The sequence below is a fragment of the Protopterus annectens genome, chromosome 12.part0 (assembly GCF_019279795.1).
Source record: "Protopterus annectens isolate FY-2018-M chromosome 12.part0, PAN1.0, whole genome shotgun sequence".
Classification (NCBI taxonomy): Eukaryota; Metazoa; Chordata; order Ceratodontiformes; family Protopteridae; genus Protopterus; species Protopterus annectens.
In genome coordinates, this window is record NC_056746.1 from 143,870,378 (window position 1) to 143,878,826 (window position 8,449).

Consider the following 8,449-nt stretch of genomic DNA (forward strand, 5'->3'; position numbering starts at 1 on the left):
ACTAGACTTCTCAGTAATGGGTACCAGTGCTGTCGAGGCCAATCTGGAGCTATCAAAATCATCCTTGGCTTGTCCTGTCTGACCTTCAAGTACCTTTGGGAGGAGAGGCAGAGGTGGAAAGGCATACACATGAAGATTTTTCCAACTGAAAGAAAGAGCATCCACTTTCCAAGCTGTGGGATGAAACCTCTTTGTGCAAAACTTTGGCAGCTGGTGGTTTAGTGGAGAAGCGAACAGATCTATGTCTGGAGTTCCCCAGGACACTGTCAATTTCTGAAATACATGAAGATCCAGTTTCCACTCGTGGGGATCCATGATTTGTCTGCTTAACACATCTGCTAAGGAGTTCTGTGCTCGGCAGAAACCTTGCCTGAAGACTTAGTTGTAAACTGAGAGCAGTCTCCCACAAAATCATTGCTTGCCTGCATAGAGGATAAGAATGTGTTCCCCTTGCTTGTTGATGTACCACATGACAGTTGTGTTGTCTGTTAGAATCAACACCTGCCCTGGAAGAAGTAAATCCTTGAAAGCTATTAATGCAAACTGGACTGCTAACATCTCCTTCAAGTTGATATGTAGATGCTGTAGTCTGACAGGCCACTTGTCTTGTATCCACTTTCCGTTTAGATGAGCTCCCCAAGCTTTGTCCGAGGCATCTGTCGTTAAAATTTGACTCTCCTCTGGCGGGTCACAGAGAGTCCCTTGTTTAGGTGACATTCCTGAGCCCACCACAAAAATTCCTTTTGAATGCAAGGTATTATTGGAATGACAGTGTCCAGATCCTGGCAGTGCTGTGTCCATACATTTTGAGATACCATTGCAACTTCCTCATATGCAGTTTGGCATTGGGAAGCACCAGAATACAAGATGCCATGAACCCTAAGGCTTGAAGGACTGTCCTTGCAGTCAGCCCGGACTGAAGAGATAGATGATGGAAGTAAAGGGAAAGATTCTTTTGTTTGTCCGGGGTTAGAAAGGCCATCTGGGATGCTGTATTCAGTCTTACACCCAGAAAGCACATGTCTTGAGAGGGTACTAGACTGGACTTTATTTCGTTCACAGAATACCCCAGGCATCTTAGCACTGCTATCACATATTCCAAATGACGAAGGAGCTCGTCCCTTCCTTGAGCCAGAATCAGGCAATCGTCCAAATAAGGATAGATTTGTATTCCTTTCAGCCTGAAGAAAGCTATCACTGGAGCCAGAACTTTCGTAAATACTCTGGGCAGTAGATAAGCCAAAGGGCAATGCAGAGAACTGATGGTGAGAAGTCCCAGTCCAGCAGATACTTCCTGCAACTTAACCTGATAGGAACATGAAGGTAAGCCTCCTTGAGATCCAAAGTTACCATCCAGTGATCCTTGCCCAGCAGCGGTAAAAGCTGTTGTAACGTCAACATTTTGAACTTGGGAATGTCCAGATAAGTGTTGAGGATAGATAAATCCAAAATTGGTCTCCACGTGTTCCCCTTTTTGGTACAAGGAACAGGCGAGAATAAAATCCTAGGCCCCTTTCTGGCATAGGAACCGGCTGTATGGCCCCTATTTGGAGTAACAGAGAAATTTGCTTGTGAGCCTCTATTCTTTGTTGAGGAGGAATGTCTGGCATGCCTTTGAAAGGAGGCAAGGTATGGAAATAAAACCTGTAACCGTGATGTATGATATCCAATACCCATCTGTCTTGGGTAATCAAACTCCAATTTTCTTTGAAAAGTGCCAACCTTCCTCCCAAAGGTGCTGCCAGGCGAGAAGGTTCTGGCAGCTGAAAAGGTAGGTCATTGGGTCTGTTTACGAAAGGACTGACCCCTGCCCTCACCGAAGACTGTGCAGGAGAACTCCTGTTCTAGGCCTGAAAGAGCCCTGACCTCTGCCCCTGCCACGTCTAGATCTACCCTAGACTGGGAATCATAAGAAGGATACGTCCACCCCTTAGTAGGCCAATTTCTACTAAACTTTGCAGGCTGAACCTCCAAAAAATCTTTAACAGTCTGCATAGACTTAGCGTTGTCTTCCATTTTCTTTAAAACTGCCTCAACAGGAGAACCAAACAAGACATCAGATTGCAAAGGGCATCCAAAATCCTAGTCTTGACATGGTCAGATAAATTTTGATCCCTCAGCCGGGCATGCCTGCGAAGAACTGACCCAGTGGCAGGCACCCTAGGCGAGGCCTGTACAGCATCAAAAGCACATTGCAACGAATGCTTGCCCACCGGTTCAGAAACATGCACTAAATCTTGTAACTCTTTACAATCAATACCTTCCGCCAGAGCATCAACCTTAGATTTCAACTGTGAAAGGAGATAATTTTGATATTTCAACATGTGAAACTGGCAATTCAAAGCTCTCATGGCAAGAGTGGAAGAAGTATAAACTTTCTTTCCCCATCTATCCAAGGCCCTGGCCTCTTTATCTGCAGGAACCGGATTCTTGACAACAGAAGCCTTAACACCCTTAGGCCCCTGGCTAACAGTTTCTGGGTCTGCCCTAGGACTTTTAAAAAGATACTTATGAGCTTCAGGCACCCTGTAATACCTATCTGGTTTAACAGGAGCAGGAGGCAAAGAATCAGGATTAAGAGAAGCCTCTGCAAACACATCTTCCACCACATTCAGAACAGGAGGTATAGCCAAAGGCCTATGCTGGGGTAAAACAAAATTCCCTAAGCCTTTTCCTGGAATCAGAGAAGTCCTGACCTTCCCATTTAAAATGCTCTCTCATGGAGTGAAGGGTTTCTGAAAAGAAAAATCCTCAGGAGGAGAAGCAGAAGGAGTAGAATCATCCACATCAGAATCAGAATAATGAGAATACTCCTGCAAGTCTTCAGCGAAGACTCAGACACATCCGAAGCCTGCTCGTAATCCCCAACACTGGTTCCATCCTAGGCCTCTTATCAGGAGGGGCATAGAGCCTCTAATTAAAGTAATTAAATCTTCTGCCATTTTAAGCATGTGCTTCTTGGGCACAGAACCTGAAGAACTAGGAGTGACACCCACAGAAGCTAAACTAGACCTGCCTCTAGGAGAAGCCTTGGAAGCAGAAAGAGAGGGCCTAGACCCCTTAGGAAGGAGGGAGTACAGTTATCTGAGAAGCCCCTACAGCCTGACCTGCCTCCTGGGAGGCCACATCCTGTAAAATCAAAGTTTCTCCCTGGGACTCCAGAGGCCTCCGTCGGAACCACCGGTTCCACTGGCGCCTCTAAAGAACGGCGTCCGGTTGGACGACTCCTCTAACCTAGGTTTAACTGCCTTGTCCTTGCGCTTCTTTGAGGAAGCGGCGGAGCATCCGGCGGCATATTGTAATGCACCGCTTCCCAAAGACCAACCTGGCACAATCCAACCTTCGCTTTATAGTGCGTTTATTGAACCTAGCACAAAAGCGACACCCAACAACGTCGTGCTCAGGTCCCAAACAAGGTATACACAAATTATGGTAATCCCTATGCGGTATCTGTTTCCCACAAGAAATACAGTTATTCACTTTTTCTGACATCCGGTAAACCACTGAGGCAAGAAAAAACAAAATATTCCCCAACGGGGTACTTAACCAACTCTGACTTGGTCTGAAACTCCGAAAAATTTCAGAGCATGACGGCACTTGCAATACTGCTTCTGCATCGGACCATGCGGCAAAAAAGACTGAGGATATGACGTCGGTCATGCGCATTTGTACCCTGACATTCTGATGTCAGTCAAATGCGCCTTGACCGACGTCAGCCTTATACTCTGATATTCGGGCCGACCGAGGGACAGCGGACTACCCAAGTGTTAGGACTGCAGCAATGTGAGATGAAGAACATCTGACAATGACTGACGTGGGACTTCAGCTTCATCTTTTTAATTCCCAGTCTGGCAACTCATCCAAAGTCTGGGTAGTTTTAGCAATTAAACCTCTCTGGATCTGCAGTACACTGGGCATATAGTTTACCGTCCTCAAAGAAAAAGACGATGCAAAAACATGTTTCCGTAATCTGACTTGCAAACACAGACACTTGCTCACGAGACTCCTTATGGTTTTGAGAGAGAGAAGCCTTCTTCAAAAAATCCACGACAACCACACAGTCCACCTCAGGCATCTGCAACTGTCAGATCCAGTTCTTAGAAGGCCAGGATATCTTAAAGCCTCTTCAAGAATAGGGCTACCACAGAGTTTGTTCCATGCAATTTTCGTCATCCAATAAACCATCAGCTTAGCTGAAAGAACCCTCGAAGAGTAACACTTGGGAAAATCAAAAGATCTTATACAGGATGCATTCAGGCAAAGAAGGGGATTCTGGGGTCCATTATGCCTTTAAACAAATCAACACAAGCTCCCCAAACTGGGTTTAAACATCAGGCATGGGGAGAAGCTAACTTCCTCATCTAAGTGTGGCCAATGGAAACTCCAAGGGTTAGTTACTGAGCTTGCTCTTGCACTCACCCTTCGTTCCCAGCCTTGGAGGAAAAGGCAGTAAAACAAGATTACTCGGTTTGTCCAGGACAAGGTCACTCAGTCCTATATATGATGGCAGTAGATGGCATACAGAGCAGACGCATGCAGCTCCATGACTGAGTGCCAGGTTGAGGATTCTGCATACGATAATGCCCAAACTGTTGGCATTGAGATAGACATTGGTACCATGACCTACGCTAAATAGCTACATTCCTGGTGATAGGAGGCCAAAACCAGTTAGGATCATAAAACTCAAAGAAACCAAACATGATCTAGATCCCAAGAAGTTTATCTGCAACAAGATTGGCACAAATGGCATCAATGCCAAAGGCCAAAAGGCTAACTTCAGGACTGGAAAAATCAGACTCAAAGGAATTAAGACCAAACATAACTGAGAAGCCAACCCCAAAGTCTCATTATCAACAGCTTCCCCATGCTAAAAGTATAAACATCTGGAAACAGAGTGATGATGGCACAAAGGACATCAACAAAGTCAAGTTCATGGGCTACGGGCCTGAAATCAAAGTAGAAGTTGACCCAGATGGGTCCAGAGATATTGCTATTAATAACAGTGGATCAATCAGCAGTCTAGCTGAACTACAGCCACAAAAGGGACACAATGAGAACTATGGACATGATGAAAAGTTAGGTAAACAAAGCACTCTGAGGCCTAAGATCATATATGCTAAATGCTCAAAATAACTGTCACTTTTTTTACAAATTTGTACTGAATCAGCTCTGTGAGATCAGAGGGACTAGGAAAAGCAAGGCCAAGAAGTCTGGAGCTCAGGCCCAGACATAACTGCCTGAATCAAGGTGTCACAACACTATGATAGCAATCTGAGCCACTTCTGAAGCTGAAGATTCTAACAGTCTTGGGCTTTTTAGAGAATGAGGGAGGTCTCTAAGACATTTTCCTCATAGCCTCTGCAAACTTGTGGGACACAGACACTTGCTCAGACAGACAGTGAAAGCACAAGTAGTAGTAATACCTCTAAACTGGGATAACATCCTTAATCTTCTCCCATTCTAATTTGCTGTGCCTGTCCTTAAAGGTACAAATCCCACACAGCTGTCTTCCATAAAATGAACTTCTCTCAAACTTTTAACACAAAACAAATACTTGAAAGAATTTTATGCCCGCCCCACATTTACACTTTAAATTCAAAAGGATTTTTACTCCAACTAGAACAACTCCTACTAGGTACACAAACAACAAGAAACTGAAATGCATGACAATGAGGGGTGAAACTAGGCCTGGAGGGGAAAAATGGCCCAAAGCCAAGTAAGAGATGGTTAAATTGGCACTCACAGGAATTCTGCCAAAAAACAGAGCAAAGTTGGGATGGATTGGCCTGAAAATGGAAGAAGAGGTAATGGCAAACAAAATGCTAAAACACCATGTTTAAAAACGATCATAAAAAGCTAGTAAACAGTGAAGAGTAGTCTTATCACCATTATGTAGAGGTGACCAAATCTCACTTGTCGTAAAAAAAAAAAAAAAAAAAAAAAGTCTTAAGACTATACAACTTTCTGGTCCAAAATGAAAGACCAGCACTGGTAGAGTTTTAGGAGAATCTACAACACAAGCTGGTGTTAGCAAAAAAAAAAAAAAAAAAAAAAAAAAAAAGGAAAAAATTAGTATAGCATACAAAATATTGCATGATAAAAATCAATCAGAGGAGGTTAGAAAGGATTGGGAAAAGAAAATGGATAAGCAATTCACAAACAATGGGAGGATATATGTACATCTCAAATATATAATAAAATCTAGAAGATTTAGAATTTTTGTTTGGAAAGGTTTACACAGATATTTTTATACCCAAAGTAGATTCCACAGATTTTTCTTCCTCCTGTAGACAGCAAATGTTGGAGGTGGGATGGGAAAGAAAGGTAATTGAGAACATATTTTTTGGGACTGTAATGAGTTGGCAGACCTTAAAGATGCCCTACAAACCACCCTATCAGAGAAACTAGGTCAGCAAATTGGCGTATCCAGGGAGATGATTTTTCTGAGCTATAAAACAGAATCTGAATTGCATAGACATAGTAAGGTCTTGCAGAGTCTAGTTATGGTGATTGCCAAAACACAATTACTTTAAAAATGAAATCAAAGTCTAAACGAACTGTATTAGTAGTAGTGAATACACAATATAGTAAACAGAGATAAAAACTTGAACTGGGATCTTTAGAAAAGGTTAGGACCAAATTACATAGGAAAAAAGGGAACTGAGAGTGCACTGATGACGCTGTAACACTGCCCACCGGGGAGGGGAGCCACCTTAAGTGCGGCCTTCCAGGCTGACCCAGAGTTGGTCGGGGTGCACCACCACAGAGGAAGGTTGAATCCTCCAGGCGGACCACACGAACCCCACCCATTTACCTCTGGTTTCACACCCTCTTGAACTCTCTCTTCAAAGTTCTGTTCAACTTTCCATTATAGTACTTGTCAGCTATTGGTCTTGTGCCGGTGTTTAGCCTTAGATGGAGTTTGCCACCCGCTTTGGACTGCATTCACAAACAACCAGACTCCGGGAAGACCTGATCCCAATGCGACGGGGGATGCCACTGGCCTCACACCGTCCATGGGCTGAGCCTCAATCACAAGGACTTGGGCCCCCTGGGCAGTACCGGGGAGACGGACTTCCATACGCCACATTTCCCTGCACCCGTCACCCAGGCAGGGATTCGGAGCTGGGCTCTTCCCTCGCGATTACTGAGGGAATGCTGGTTACTTTCTTTTCCTCCGCTTGGTAATATGCTTAAATTCGGTGGGTTGCCACATCTGATCTGTCGTGTTTTGAGCGTGGTCACGGGGGGAGGTAGTAGGATGGCGGGGGCAGATGGACTACCCGTACTCCCCAGGGAACACTCGCGCGCCCGCAGCCGGACTCTGGGCGGCAGAGGACAGTGGATGCTGCCCAGATGTGCAGGAACCGGGTGGGCAGGCGTTGGGTTCCGCTCAGAAAGGCCAGCCCGGTGGTAGTACCACTGACGGCCTCTGGGGTAGTGGGCCAGACGTGCGCCTGCTCCTTCCCTCAGACAGGCTTCCCGGCTAGGGGCAGTGGGGGACTCATCTCCTCCATCCTCGTCTCTCCTTGGGGGGGGAGGGATGGGGTGGCCTGCAGCAGGCTTGCTCGACTCCCGTCCACACCCTCGATGGGGGCTGGAAGCCCCGGGGCGATGGAAGGCACAACGACCCTCAGACAGGCGTAGCCCCTTAGTAATTTGGTGCCGTAAAGTGCGAAGTGCCGATGATCAAGGTGTCCTGCAATTCACTTAGTTCTCGCAGCTAGCTGCGATAGACGCACAAGCACAGCGATCCACCGCTCAGAGTCGTACCAATTCTCGTACACGGGGGTACCACTGCCAGCACAGCGTCACACCTCGCGACAAGCACACAAGGTTGAGGGTTCCTGGACCAGGGTTACTGGCCCTGCACAGCGGGACAGCAGAGAGTCCCACATCGGCCGCACCACCAACCCTTCGGGTCTTTGAACAGATACCCCGTGCTGAGCAAGGCATCCTCTGCAGGTACCTCTGACTGACATCAGGGGAGAGAACTCCGGTGTGCCGCCCACCCTACCGGGATGGCACCCTCTCTCCCTACCACGCGATGGACAGCACCGCCAGACTAGGCACGTCCTCTGTTGCCATCCCTCGTGGGGGTGGCAGAACACCTGCTCCTCCAACCATGCAGACGGACCCCCTTCCCGCCACCGGGAGGCGAGGGGGGACAGACATCACCCCTTGCTCTTGTGCTCCCTCCCCTCTCTCCCCCCGGGAGACTTAGGCTCGGTCCCGCCAGCCTCCACCTGGGCGTGCAGAGAGACAGAAGTCAGAGAGAGACGCGGAGGGTGGGGCGGCAGAGTAAAGAGAGGCTCTGGTACCCAGGGACAGCACCATCCCGGGACCCTCAGCGTTAATGATCCTTCCGCAGGTTCACCTACGGAAACCTTGTTATGACTTTTACTTCCAGGGCCAATTCAAGGTTCCAAAACGGGTGTTGTGTACAAAT